Source organism: Papio anubis, chromosome 6 (assembly GCF_008728515.1).
Source record: "Papio anubis isolate 15944 chromosome 6, Panubis1.0, whole genome shotgun sequence".
Classification (NCBI taxonomy): domain Eukaryota; kingdom Metazoa; phylum Chordata; class Mammalia; order Primates; family Cercopithecidae; genus Papio; species Papio anubis.
The window spans coordinates 6,941,159-6,956,559 of record NC_044981.1 but is presented as its reverse complement, the minus strand read 5'-3'; the positions used below and the strand labels follow the sequence as shown (position 1 = coordinate 6,956,559).

The 15,401-nt window shown below is 45.8% G+C and overlaps 1 protein-coding gene across 1 annotated transcript in view; it reads right to left on the bottom strand.

The window, feature by feature from the left end:
- RREB1 (ras responsive element binding protein 1) overlaps positions 1-14,723 on the bottom strand; it is a 198,518-nt gene extending 183,795 nt beyond the window's left edge. Inside the window, exon 1 of the mRNA XM_017957547.3 lies at positions 14,612-14,723. The gene's annotated coding sequence lies outside the window, so the exon portion shown is untranslated. The remainder of the gene's footprint in view (positions 1-14,611) is intronic.
- Between the last annotated feature and the right edge of the window lie 678 nt (positions 14,724-15,401).

Below are 15,401 nucleotides of genomic sequence, written 5' to 3'. Positions count from 1 at the left end.
GGACTGCTTGAACTCAGGAGTTCGAGATCAGCCTGGGCAACATGACAAGACCTGTCTGTACAAAAAATTAAAAAAAAAAAAACAAACCAGGGCATGGTGGCACATGCCTGTAGTCCCAGCTACTTGGGAAGCTGAGGTGGGAAGATTGCATAAGTCCAGAAGGTGGAAGCTGCAATGAGTCATGTTCAAGCCACTGGACTCCAGCCTGGGTGACAGAGTGAGACCCTGCCTCAAAAAAATTAAAATTAAACCTCAAAGGCCTAAAATGCTCTTACTGGGTCATTAGGTAAGCTGGTTCCATACCTTCACAGCTAAATTCTTTATATAATCAAATTAGTTTTATAAATGATATTCTAATAATAATTATTTTAGAGGCCGGGCACGGTGGCTTATGCCCGTAATCCCAGCACTTTGGGAGGCCGACATGGGCGGATCACGAGGTCAGGAGTTCAAGACCAGCCTTGGCCAACATAGTGAAACCCTGTCTCTACTAAAAATACACAAATTAGCCGGGCATGGTGGCGCCTGCCTGTAGTTTCAGCTACTTGGGAGGCTGAGGCAGGAGAATCTCTTGAACCCAGGAGGTGGAGCTTGCAGTGAGCCAAGATCGAACCACTGTACTCCAGGTTGGGCAACAGAGTGAGATTTTGTTTCAAAAATAATAATAATAACAATAATAATAATTTTAGAATCAAGTCTCTTCCTTTATATTTAATCTGTGCCTTCTGTTCTTGTTTTTGTTTTATTTTTTGAGACGGAGTTTCGCTCTTGTTGCCCAGGCTGGAGTGTAATTGCACGATCTTGGCTCACTGCATCCTCTGCCTCCCCAGGTTAAAGCGATTCTCCTGCCTCAGCCTCCGAAGTAGCTGGAATTACAGTCACCCACCATCATGCCTGGCTAATTTTTGTATTTTTAGTAGAGACAGGGTTTCACCATGTTGGCCAGGCTGGTCTCAAACTCCTGACCTCAGGTGATCCACCTGCCTAGGCCTCCCAAAGTGCTGGGACTACAGGCGTGAGCAACCATGCCTGGCCCTAATCTGTACCTACTGGTTCTCGTATTTAACACGGTACAAAAAACCATTTCTATCTCTTAATAAGATATACTAGCACCCTGGAACGCCACCGTTAACCATAAAACGCGATTGAGCATGTGGCAAGTCTATGTTAAAACCCATCCAAGGAGATTCACTTTATTTTTATTTTTATTTTTATTTTTTTGAGATGGAGTCTTGCTCTGTCGCCCAGCCTGGAGTACAGTGGCGTGATCTGAGCCCACTGCAAGCTCCGCCTTCCAGGTTCACGCCATTCTCCTGCCTCAGCCTCCTGAGTAGCTGGGACTACAGGTGCCTGCCGCCACGCCCAGCTAATTGTTTTGTGTGTTTTTTTAGTAGAGATGGGTTTTACTGTGTTAGCCAGGATGGTCTTGATCTCCTGACCTCGTGATCTGCCTGCCTTGGCCTCCCAAAGTGCTGGGATTACAGGCGTGAGCTACCACGCTCGGCCGAGATTCACTTTCTTAACTACCAAAAGGAAACATCATAAAAGACAGCCTTGGGACCCTAGGGTTAATTTCATATGGTGGCTCCAAGAAACGTGTTATATTTAACCAAATAAGATTCTCCTGATAAAGCTTAAGGATTCTTATCAATAGTTTCTTGCTAATGTTAGGCACTAAGAAATAACATGGATCGGCCGGGCGCGGTGGCTCATGCCTGTAACCCCAGCACTTTGGGATGCCGAGGCGGGTGGATCACAAGGTCAGGAGTTCGAGACCAGCCTGGCCGAGATGGTGAAACCCCGTCTCTATTTAAAAAAATACAAAAATTAGCCGGGCATGGTGGCACGCACCTGTAGTCCCAGCTACTTGGAAGGCTGAGGCAGAAGAATCGCTTGAACCTGGGAGGTGGAGGTTGCAGTGAGCTGAGATTGTGCCATTGCACTCCAACCTGGGCAACGGCGTGAGACTCCGTCTCTAACTTTTAAAAATTATTCCTCCTATCTTTAGAAAACATTTGCGGCCTGGCGCAGTGACTCATGCCTGTAATCCCAGCACTTTGGGAGGCCAAGGCGGGCAGATCATGAGGTCAGGAGATCGAGACCATCCTGGCTAACACAGTGAAACCATGCCTCTACTAAAAATACAAAAAATTAGCTGGGTGTGGTGGAGGGCCTGTAGTCCCAGCTACTCAGGAGGCTGAGGCAAGAGAATGGCGTGAACCCGGGAGGCGAAGTTTGCAGTGAGCTGAGGTCACGCCACTGCACTCCAGCCTGGGCGACAGAGTGAGACTCCATCTCAAAAAACAAACAAAAACAAACAAACAAAACATTTGCATATACTGAAGCATATCCCTGTTTTTATTATTTATATGTAATGCATACAATTACACCCTGCTGTTACATATATATTATAAAACCTGCAAAAATGGACAATGCAAAGGACTTTTTTTGAGATGGAGTCTCGCTGTTGCCCAGGCTGGAGTGCAGTGGCACTTCCTCAGCTCACCTCGATCTCTACCTCCCACATTCAAGGGATTCTCCTGCCTCAGCCTCCCAAGTAGCTGTGACTATAGGCACGCACCACCACACTCGGCTAATTTTTGTATTTTTAGTGGAGGGGGGTTTTGCCATCTTGGCTAGCCTGGTCTTGAACTCCGACCTCAAGTGATCCACCCTTCTCAACCTCCCAAAGTGCTGGATTACAGGCGTGAGCTATTGTGCCCAGCCCAATGCAAAGGACTTAACAGACATTTCTCCAAAGAAGATATACAAATGGCCAGTAAGCACATGAAAAGATGCTCAACATCATTAGCCATCAAGGAAATGAAAATCAAAACCACAATGTGATTCACATCCAATAGGATGGCTAAAATTTTTTAAAACTGGAAAATATTTAAAAATAACAAATATTGGTCAATGTATAGAGAAACTGGAACCCTAATTCGTTGCTGGTGGGAATGTAAATAGTGTAGCCACTGTGGAAAACAGCACGGAGGAGCCTAAGAAATTAAACACGGAAGGCCGGGTATGGTGGCTCACATCTGTAATCCCAGCACTTCGAGAGGCTGAGGCGGGTAGATCGCTGGAGACCAACCTGGCCAACATGACAAAACCCTGTCTCTTTTTTATGTAAAAAATTTAAAAAGAAAAGAAAGATTAGAGGTTACCAGGGACTGGGGGAATAGGAAATAGGAAGTTACTGCTTTATGAGTATGGGGTTTCTATTTGGAGTGACGACAAATTTTGGAAATAGTGGTGATAGTTGTACAATACTGTGAATGTAATTAGTGCCACTGAATTATATATGTAAAAAATGGGGCTGGGCGCAGTGGCTCACACCTGTAATCGCAGCACTTTGGGAGGCTGAGGTGGGTGGGTCACCTGAGGTCTAGAGTTCGAGACCAGACTAGCCAACATGGTGAAACCCCATCTTTACTAAAAATACAAAAAATTGGCCAGGCGTGGTGGCGGGTGTCTGTAATCCCAGCTACTTGGGAGGCTGAGGCAGAAGACTCTCTTGGACCCGGGAGGCAGAGGGTGCAGTGAGCCGAGATTGTGCCACTGGACTCCAGCCTGGGCAATAAGAGCGAAACTCTGTCTCAAAACAAACAAAAACAAACAAAACAAACAAACAAACAAAAAACCATGATTACAATGGCAAATGTTGTTATATATATTTTGCCACAATAAAATAGTTTTTTAGAAAGGACAAAGTAAAAATACAAATAGCGGTTATAATATTTTCTTCTCACATTCCAGTGGGTCACCCTGCATGATGTGGGGCAAGGAGATGAGGGGAAGTTTCCAAAGCCAAACCCCAAATTAATGAATTAGATGTGGGGTAGAGGGAATACTGGAGAAGATAAAAATGTCTGAGCCTTGGTAATGCCTCAAACTGAAAAAGAATCCTATTTTTAGGTGTAAAGGAAAGAGGACCCTTTTCTGTAACCTTTCCGCAGAGCTAAATACAGCCCATCTGGAAGGTCTCAGCATCCCTCACACCACAGACCCAGAGACCTGAGCCACCAGAATCACTGCACGAACACCAGGAAAGCCCTCAGCACTCCTAGTCCCAAGAACTCATTATTAGCACACTTGCTCCCTCACTGCAAGGAACTATGCAGTGCCTTACAAAACATGCCGTGCGCTTTTTCAATCATTTTATGGTCTCAGGTAAGACCCAAGTCCAATTTAAAATACTCCTTTTCAAAACTGTTTTCAAAGTCATTTTCATCACTTTTCCCTCCTCTGGCTCAAGAGCATCAATCATGGCGAAAAGTGACAGGAAATAATAAAAAGATTAACAGCTCAACATCAAGAAGGACCTAGACTGCCCGTGCTGAAAGTGTCAAATATGAGGCTGGCTGAGGACCAAGGTAATCAAAAGTAGAATAGACATGAGTTTGAGGGCTAAGCTGACATTTCAGGAGGCAGAAAGTCCTGTTAAACACAGCCATGACAAAGCAAAGGGCCGTCGCTCTAGAACGACGTATTTCTGTACCAGCATGCAATACTTAAATTTCCTGTTTGTGATCACAGAATTTCACTGTAAAAATAGGGCTTCCATAGATTGATGAATATTTTGATTTTAAACGAGAGCATTTTCAATTAAAATGTAAGATCTTGGCTTTATAATAAAGGTTAAAATTAAGACATGCTGGACTCTCAGAGCCATCTCAACTTGCCTTTTCTGTATAGATTTGTGATGCGGAAATATGAACCAGCTGCCCGTTTCCTTCAGCAATTCCACTGAAACTCGTGACTATACTGCACTGGGAAGGACAAACACATTCTAGAACTGCAACACAAAAAAGTTGATTCATACCCTTCAAATTGCTAGAGTGACTGTACCTTATTTTTTAAAAAACTTTTTTTTAAAAATTGAGACAGGGTCTCACTATGTTGACCAGGCTGGTCTCGAACTCCTGGCTTCAAGTTATCCTCCCATTTTGGCCTCCAAAAGTGCTGAGATTACAGGCGTGAGCCTCCATGCCCAGCCTTATTAAAAATAACTATGGCATCCAAATGAAGCATTTAGAGAGAGCTGTCATTTGAAATACTGTATGTCTATGCTATTACAGTACAAAGTATTCAAATACATGGGTAAGTCTGCTTCTAAACAGATTCCAGTAAGCTTTATGGAATGGAGTGGAAGGCAAGGTTGTGAATATGTAAGTATCATACAAAATAAACAATCTCCTGAGTTCTTAACAAAGCTCTAGAATTGCCTATGCTGGGTGGGTATGGTTCTACCATTGAGAACTCTTCCACTGGTAATTCAGTCCTATCACAAAACCTTGGTTTTTAAAAGATGAGCCCTCCAAATACAGAGACATGTGTATCATGGATATTCTTGTTTAAAAGTGTTCCATTTTAGGCCGGGCAAGGTGGCTCACGCCCGTAATCCCAACACTTTGGGAGGCCAAGGTGGGCAGATCACCTGAGGTCAGGGGTTCAAGACCAGCCCGGCCAACATAGTGAAATCCCATCTCTACTAAAAATACAAAAATTAGCTGGGTGTGGTGGCGCATGCCTGTAGTTCCAGATACTCAGGAGGCTGAGGCAGGAAAATCGCATGAAGCCAGAAGGCAGAGGCTGCAGTGAGCCCAGATCGCGCCACTGCACCCCAGCCTGGGCGACAGAGCAAGACTCCGTCTCAAAAATAAATAAATAAATAAATAAATAAATAAATAAATAAATAAATGTGTTCCCTTTTAGTTCCAACACTGATATTGCTTCAAAACTCTTCTCCCAAGGCCTTCCAGCATGCTATATTTAAAAAGTTGCCAAACTGGTTTTAACACATCTTTTCAAGACTGATAAGCAAAAGTTTACTGAAGCAGTTTTGAATAAGATAAACTCGGAATTATTCTATAAATTTTCCCAAATCTAGCAGCACTTTTTAAATGGAGGGTTGCTAAATAAGCTATAAATTTCCAAAGCCATGAGACATATACATATGGGAAAGCATTTCTCCTTTGGTAAAACACAAACCTACACCTTCTTTGGAACTGTAGCTCACATCCTGTTGGACTGACTGCCTTCAAACCTGTTTTGTAGGTATTATGAATAACTGAGTGCAAACAGTAAGTGGTTGTGAAAATAAATTTTCTAATGTGAATTAAAAAAAAAGAATGAACTGTTAATACAGTTTGGGTTGACTAAGAACTTCAGCAAACGGCAATAATGTTTCCAATCTTTCTTGTGAATCTTAAGTAAGATTTATTTAACTTTAAAAATTGTTTCATTTAACAATGTGGTCATTTACCTGATAATAGATTTAAAGATTCCTGCTCATTTGGATTTTTTTGGCCATTGATATCCATATTTTCAAATATAATAATAAGCTGTCTTTCACTAGGAAGACATTGGCAAATATCACCTACTTTCAGTGTCTGTCAAGAAAATATTTTCTTACAGTATAGAAAAACAAAGTGGAAACTCTTAAATTGTGTAAATTAAAATCTGTAAATTCACAGTTGACTGGATGTCTCCTCTCATTGTATACTCCCAGGTTTAAGAAAACTTGAACATCTGTATCAAGATGCTAGCACTAAGCTGGACCTGGTGGCTCACACCTGTAATCCTAGCACTTCAGGAGGCCAAGGCAGGTGGATCACTTGAGGTCAGGCGTTTGAGACCAGCTTGGCCAACATGGTGAAACCCCATCTCTACTAAAAGTACAAAAATTAGCTGGGCATGGTGGCGGGCGCCTGTAATCTCAACTACTCAGGTGGCTGAGGCAGGAGAATTGCTTGAACCCGGGAGGCAGAGGTTGCAGTGAGCCAAGATCATGCCACTGCACTCTAGCCTGGGTGACAGAGCAAGACTCTGTCTCAAAAACAAACAACAACAAAACAAGATGCTAGCACTATTTGTAGCTTTTTTTTAAAGACTTTGATCTCTCAAAGTGCTGGCATTACAGGTGTGAGACACTGCGCCCAGGCTTTTTTTTTTTTTTTTTTTTTTTTTTGACAGAGTCTTGCTCTGTTGCCCAGGTTGGAGTGCAGTGATGCAATCTCGGCTCACTGCAACCTCCACTTTTCGGGTTCAAGCGATTATCCTGCCTCAGCCTCCCCAGTAGCTGGGGTTACAGGTACACACCACCACTCCCGGCTCATTTTTGTATTTTTAGTAGAGACAGGTTTTCACCATGTTGGGCAGACTGGTCTCGAACTCCTGACCTCATGATCTGCCTGCCTTGGCCTCCCAAAGTGCTGGGATTATAGGCATTAGCCACCGCACCTGGCCTATTTCTGGCTTCTTAAAGCCATCTCAAGGACCAAATTGTCTTTTTCTCTGTACTGATTACAATGAGTTACTGTGAAAGGACAGACTCAGGCAAGCCTGTCCTATAAGAAAATCATTCTGTGTGCCTTCTCTTAGGACAGAATACAAATGCTGTGTTTGCACATAAAACTATTCTCTTTCATGTATAGTGTTTTTTTGTTTTGTTTTGTTTTTACCCCAGGTTTCATTTTCTGACATTTTTAGAATACTTTCTTAATATTCTAAATGGATTTTTAAAATCTAGATTCTCTTGCACAACAATGTGAATACACTTAATACTACTGAACTGTGTGCTTAAAAATGGTTAAGATGGTAAATTATTTTATTTTATTTTACTTTACTTTATTTTATTTTTTGAGATGGAGTCACGCTTTGTCACCCAGGCTGGAGTACAGTGGCGTGATCTTGTCTCACTGTGACCTGTACTTCCCGACTTCAAGGCATGATAATAAATTTTACATGTGTATTTTCCCACAATTTAAAAAAACCCCACTAGCTGGGCACGGTGGCTCACGCCTGTATAATCCCCAGCACTTTGGGAGGCCGAGGCGGGAGGATCACAAGGTCAGGAGATCAAGACCATCCTGGCTAACATGGTGGAACCCCGTCTCTACTAAAAATACAAAAAATTAGCCGGCCATGGTGGCAGGCGCCCATAGTCCCAGCTACCTGGGAGGCGGAGGCAGGAGAATGGCATGAACCCAGGAGGCAGAGTTTGCAGTGAGCCGACATCGCACCACTGCACTCCAGACTGGGCAACAGAGCGAGACTCCACCTCAAAACAAACAAACAACAACAAAAACAAACCAAAAAAACCCCCACTAGACTCTATCAACTTCCACTGTTTATTGGGTAGGGGTGGAGCAATAACAAAATGACCCACGCTTAGCTTCAACAGTTAGAGACTTAGAAACGTGGACAGCTTGAGTTATGTGTGTGTGATGCTGGAGTCACGTGTGGGGTGTGGGGTGTGGGGTGTGGTGTGATCCTGCCCCTCAAACCCTCCATCATCAATTTTAAACATTCATTTCTGCCTGCTCATTCACCAGGCATGTAATAATATAGACATGTGAATTTGTCTCTTTACAGCTTATAAACCAAATGGGAAAATGAAGAGCAAATGATAATTTGTAGGCAGATCATCAGCATCAAACTAACTCAAAGCTGGCTGTGACAACATGTATAACTGCTGCTCCACAGGACAGACATCTGTTTTCTGACAATAAAGAAACATACAGCTAGAGAGCCAGGTATCCCTTGAGAAAGGTGTTCATACTCATCACCTTTTAGAAATCCCCCTCCAAGTTTCTGACAATCCATCTATCCCTAAACTAGAAACATTTGTGGGTTTAGAGCCTGCAGCGTGCCTGGCCTTACCTCTGACTACTCAGCTCCCTTGAAGAGGATCAGCCAGCCTACTCCTGAGCGTACTGCCAAATACCACACCCTGGGTCTGCATATCCAAAGGTACAGGAAGTGGTCTGTCCAATGCCTGGGTGATTGCATCATTCTAACAAGCTTCAATGTACAAAGTTTGAGTCACTCTCCGCTCTCCACATAGCTCTTCAACCCGAGTCTCCTTCCAGCCTAGCAGCAGGGCACAGGACTTCTGACACATCCCTCCACTCTTTGAGACCAGTGCTAAATTTGGAAAGCAGCAGGTCATCTGGATAAAAACAACTTTGAGCACCACTATCAGTGACCGTCCATCACATACAAAAGCAAATGAACAGGTTGAAACAAACTCATAAAAAGTTTGAACTCTTTCTCTCCCTGGGAGAGACACAGGAGGTCTCATGGGGAGGTCTCAGGCTGCACAACGAACTAGTTAAGGAATTGGTTCCCCAAAATGATCCATACCAGAGCGACCTGTAAAGCTTATTAAAACTACGGACCGGCCAGACACTGTGGCTCACGCCCGTAATTGTAGCACTTTGAGAGGCCCAGGTGGGCGGATCACTTGAGGTCAAGAGATCAAGACCAGCCTGGCCAACATGGCGAAACCCTGTCTCTAAAATACAAAACTAAAAACACAAAAATTAGCTGGGCATGGTGGCACGTGCCTGTACTCCCAGCTACTCGGGAGGCTGAGGCAGAAGAATCGCTTGAACGTGGGAGGCGGAGGTTGCAGTGAGCCAAGATCACGCCACTGCACTCCAGTCTGGCTAAAGAGTGATACTCCGTCTCAAAAAAAAAAAAAAAAAGTGGACTACTGGCCAGGAGATTCTGGTGCAACAACTATGTGGTGTAGCCTCTTAATTTGATGAGGCAGGTTAGGGAGCCACTGGGTTAAAGCACTTTGGTTGGAACAGTGCTGAGTCAGCATATCAGCTCTAACGAAAGCCACAGGAATGACTAACTTACACTCTATGAGGAAGGAGGACAATCTGCAAAATTACATATATGTAATTTTATTAATAAATGTAAATTTATTAATATTAATTTATATATATATATATTTTAAAAATTATTTTGACAGAGTCTCGCTCTATCACCCAGGTCTGGTCTCAAACTCCTGGCCTCAACTGATCCATCCGCCTCAGCCTCCCAAAGTGCTGGGATTACAAGCATGTGCCACTGCTCCCAGCCTGCAAAATTATATTTTGAGGCAAGTTCTGATTGTGAATATTCCCTAAAACTAGTCGTTTGCCACCAAGTTCAAATGTAGGTGCTCATTCACGTCTGTGAATGATAATCACCTCTATATAGAGGACTCACAGCTCTACCTTCAGCCCTGACCCGTTTGTTGCCCCTAACTCACCTAAACCCAGCTACCCCTCCTAGCCTTTAATGCAAATCAACCCTTCAACCTCCCTTGAACATGGGCTTCCGTTCTCATTTCTGTTGATAGTCCCACCTCTCAAGGTCTCTCTGGATTTAAATCCTCTGTCATCTTGTACTCTTCAAGTTTCCTGCATTCCACATCTAAACACTATAAAATGATGACAATTTTTCTTTCCTAACAACTCACAAAGCATTGTGTTCCAAGCAATTTCCATTGATACTATCCTTATCCAGGTCCCCTTGGTTCCCTGCAATAGCCATTCATGGTCCCTAAACTCCCACTCCAATTGGACCTACAAGATTAACCTTCCCCAAATCCAACTTTGACCACGTATTTCCCCTGCTCAGAATCCTTTCACAATCCCTGTTACCCGCAATATAAGGGCCTAACACTATAATCTATCATTAAATGACAGATTTCGTACTTGATCCATCTCTTCTAGCAAAGCTGACCTACTCAAATTCCCCAAATGCCCCGCAACTTCCTGCCTCTTGGCTTACCTCGCTAGGCTCATGCCACTAGGAATGCCTCTCTCTTGCTAGGTATAAAAGCATGTACAGCCTTTATGGCCTAAGTTCAAGTCCTACCATCTCCCTTTGAAGCACTTCCTGATGGCTGCCACCTAACAGCCACCCTCCCAGAACACACCCAGCACCCCGCAACATCTGAACCTGAACCTTTCCCCCTCCCCCTCTCCCTTCCCTCATTCCCTCTGTGTTCTACCTTTGACAAAGCTGAACTTGGTTCCTAGCACCCCACACAGTCCTCTTGGCCCAGCCCGCTTTGCTCTCTGCCCTTTCTGGAAGTTCCTGGACACTTTTTGTCTGACCCCTTGTTGACAGTCATTCATATCCTGGCTTCCTGGCAATGTCTCCCTAAAAGGAGCAAATCTCTTATACAGAAGCAGTACAGGTTCATTACTAACATTTTAGAGACTAAATAGAAGTAAGAAGAAAAAACTTTAAAAAAACTCTTATTATTCCACTTCTAACTCATTGAAACTTTCGTATGCAAACCCATCATCTCTTTTCATGCACTTTTTTTTTTTCTGCCTTTTTTTTTTTTTTTTTTTCTGAGGCAGGATCTGGCTCTGTTGCCCAGGCTGGAGGGCAGTGGTGCAATCTCCACTCACTGCAACCTCCGCCTCCCAGGTTCAAGTGATCCTCCTGCCTCAGCCTCCAGAGTACCTGGGATTACAGGCTTGTGCCACCACACTGGGCTAATTTTTGTAGTTTTAGTAGAGAGATGAGGTTTCACCATGTTGGCCAGGCTGGTCTCCAACTCCTAAGCTCAAGTGATCCACCCACCTCAGCCTCCCAGAGTGCTGGGATTATAGGTGTGAGCCACTGTGCCCGGCCTTACTAGTGTTTTTATTTAACTCTTCAACAGTTAAACTTCTTATATTTGTCATCTAGCTGTTGCACCCTTTGACTGTTAAGGGAACATGCATATACTTACTTCTCTGTAACTCTCAAAGTGTTAGACATAGATCTGAACACACAGTAGGTGGCTCTGATGTTTAAAACATACATTCAAAAAGTATTTTGGGGGTGTCAGTGAGTAAATGGTTCCAAGTACATTGCCCACAGTAATCTATGTGAAAACCTGCTATACATAGATGATTTCCTGAAAAGTGCCCCAAAATGTATATATAAAGCATTCTAAATATACAAGAACATTCATAATATTAAGAATCCTATTGGTAATGTTTTCTTAACAGATGCTCATTCTTTAACTTGCTTTATTGATCTGATTTATAGCTAAAATGCACATCACCCTATATATAAATGTCACATGAATTCAGAGATGAAATATGGGGGAAGGGAAAAAGGATGAGAGGAAAAATGAAGTTTGCCACTTCATTTTACTTAAATGTTTAATTTATTTGTATAGCAACAATTCGGTTTGAACCAAAATTTTAAAGTCTAATTATCTTACATAGAAGGAAATCCTGCTCCTTAACAGGGTGATACAACCTGAGATCATGAATGTGTTAATTCTTTTCAAGTTCCAAAAAAACTTTTGTATAACTCGGCTATTTTCACTCAGAATGCAAGACTATTCAAAGTATAGAATTTGTCATCTTTCAACGACAGCTGTTCTGCAGTTTAAGCAAACACCGTAAATGAAAAGAATGACTTTTGCCAATTGAACTGAAGATTATCTATCCAGAAAATAATGTAGAAAATCCAGGCCAGGTGCGGTGGCTCACGCCTGTAATCCCAGCACTTTGAGAGATTGGGAGACGAGGATGGCTTGAGCCCACCCGTGAGTTCGAGGCCAAGCTGGGCAACATGGTGAGACCTCATCGCTACAAAATTAAAACAACAACAACAAAAAAAAAACCTAAAAAAGTCCAATCTACCTCCCCAAAGAAGGTAAACTGGTTTTTTGGGGTTTTTTTTTAAAGACGGAGGCTCGCTCTGTCGCCTAGGCTGGAGTGCAGCAGCGCAGTCTCGGCTCACCGTAACCTCCGCCTTCCAGGTTCAAGCGATTCTCCTGCCTCAGCCTCCTGAGTAGCTGGGATCACAGGCGCATGCCACCACACGCGGCTAATTTTTTTTATTTGTAGTAGAGACAGAGTTTCACCGTGTTAGCCAGGATGGTCTCCATTTCCTGACCTCGTGATCCACCTGCCTCGGCCTCCCAAAGCGCTGGGATTACAGGCATGAGCCACCGTGCCCGGCCAATAAGGCCAACTGTTATTATTATTCTCATTCTACTAGTGCGACAACTTCAGCAAGGTTTACCTAGTTACCAAAACAATAAAAATAAAATAAAATAAAGTAGACTGGGGATAATTACATCTCCACAAAAGTTTTCACAACAAAATAACTTCTACTTTTATATATTTAGAATATAATTCAATTGACCAGTTTTTGTCTCCTAAGAATATACTATATACTCCTTAAAGTAAAACACATCTCAATGTATGTTTCTTTATTTTAGAGTGCCTTGGATACAGAAATTTAATTCCTAAGTCAGCTTTTCAGATAACCCTTAAGAGGACAACACACCCTTTTTTTTGCTTCTGGATAAAAAGTCCCAGCAGTTGCACATTGCTTCTGGGTTTGCAGCTTCACTGCTCTTTGGGCCTTGGGTCAGCAGCCCTGCCTACATCTTGTGACTAAGGTCCATTGGACAAAACCAGATGCAAAAAAATGGGATAAAACCCAGGTAGGGTGCTCAAGAAGAGTTTGGGCTATAAACTCACATAGCGAAATTTCCCTTTGCAGTCTCATCTTTTTTTTCTTGACTTCGCTTGTTTCACTAGCATTCAAACCCAAGCCCATCCCTTTTAAATCTCCATTCCTCCCTTCCCTCATCAGGTGCCTGGCGTGTGAGGTGCCCCTGTGCTCATGAGGGAACTGGGCTGCTCTCCTTCTTCTGCTTTGAGGAGGGTCGGGTTTTTTTTTCTTTTCCTTTTAATAAAGGCCTTTTCACGTTTGTTTCTCAGGCCTTCCTCAAATACAAAACTGTCACTGTACCCTGCTCCTTCCAACACTAGGATATCAACTTCAAACCTTTGTATGAACTAAGTGGTGAGTAGTAAAACTTCGGTAAATGTATGGCAGCCCGGGCATGCCTCTGGAAGACTCAACCCCTAACGCAAAAACGTTTAGTTCGTATTCTCTGAAATAGTAAAGAACAAACACAGAGCAAAACTCCACCTCCTCCCCAGCTTTCCTTTCACGTCTTGGTTCGGTAATAAGAAAAGTTAATCCACCCCCTAGTGCAACTGCAGCCTCCTTCTCGGCCAGGCTCACCTAGAACATTCACTGCATCATTGCATCCAAGCCAAACTCAGTTACTGAGGCAACTAAGTTTTCCTTCCCAAAGGGTCACAGGGAAACACATCCCTCGGGATCCCCTGGTAACCGTCCACCGATAATGCTGGGGAACCACAACAGCAAATGACTCGCTTTCCAAGGCAGGAGCTGGCCGCCTCGGTCGGCCACAGCGGGGTGTGCGTTGGGGGTGTGCAGCATCCAGTTACATTCCTGACCCACTTTCGCGTCCCCTCCCTCCCCCTCCTCTTCCTCCTGCTCCCCGGCCAGCCGCGAGGGCGCCAGCACTCCGAGAAGCCACCCGCGAGCACTCCCTAGACCGCTGCCGGCTGGGTGCACCCGGCGTCGGGCACTACCGGGAGGACCCCGAGGGAGCCTGCCCCCACCCCCACCGCCGGCTTCCCTGCGCGCTCCCTCCTCGGTGGCGTGGACCCGCGGGCACCTGTTGGCGACCTCAGCCCCAAGCCGAGCCCCCCCCCCCCGCCCCCTCTCCACCCTCACGGCAAAGTCCCCTGTGGGAGGGAATGGGAACACTGCCCAGTTCCCGTTCTGCAAACCCCGCTTTGCTAGGAGGGCGCAGGGGCCGGCGGGCAACGTCTGCACAGCTGTTCAACTTAGCAAAGTGCAAAAGCGCCGGAGCCAAGCGGCGACTGGGTGGAGGGGATACTAACCCCCCCATCACCCGCCTCCCCCGAGGCGGAGCGGGGAGATGGGGTGCGCCCGCCCCTAGCCCAAATCCTCTGGAAACCTGGGCTCCTCGCTCTCGCAGGGTGGGGATGCTGTGGAGTCCGGGCTGGGGCCGCAGGGGCGAGGGCAGGTAGCGAGCGGGTGGTGACGGGTGGGTGTGCGTTCCGGGTAGCCCGGTGCAGGAAGGGGGAGGGAAGCTGCCGTCGCAGCTGCAACTTCTGAGCGTGCAGAGCAACTCAGCAACTTTGCCGGCCCCGCGCGCCCCTCCCCCGCGCCACCGGACCGGGCCGGGGGCTGCGCGGCGCCTTCGGGGGCAGACTGGAGGTGCGGGCCAGTGGGCAGGGGACTGGGCTGGGGCTGCGGAAGTGGCACAGCCTCTCGGGGGGCAGGAGTTGGGGGGCGCAGCCACCGGCCCCGGGGCTTGGAAAGTGCGCCCGGGCCCCCACCAGCCAGGCCCTCGACTGCCGCTGGGCTCAGCGCAAGGAAGAGGGCGGAAGGATGGCGGCGGAACCATGGAAACTGTGTTGGGTGGATAAATAAGGAGAGGGCCGCGCTAGGCCGTCCCGGGCTGCCAGCATCTCGGAGGGCGGATGCAGCGCCCGGGGGAACCGCGGCCCAGCTTGCACAAGTTGTTCTTCCCGAGCCGCCGCAGGGCTTCTGCCCTCCCGCCCGGCTCCGCGCCTCAGCCGCCCTCGGGGGGCGCCGCCTGGAGAGGCAGGCCCCAACCGGGAAGCAGGCCGCCGGCGAGGGCTACGAGGTGTGGGGCAGAGGAGAGTGTGAAGGTGACCCCGGGGTCATCAGCTGTTTGTTCCGGGTCCTAAGGACTGCGCAAAGCCCTGGCCGGTCTCGCT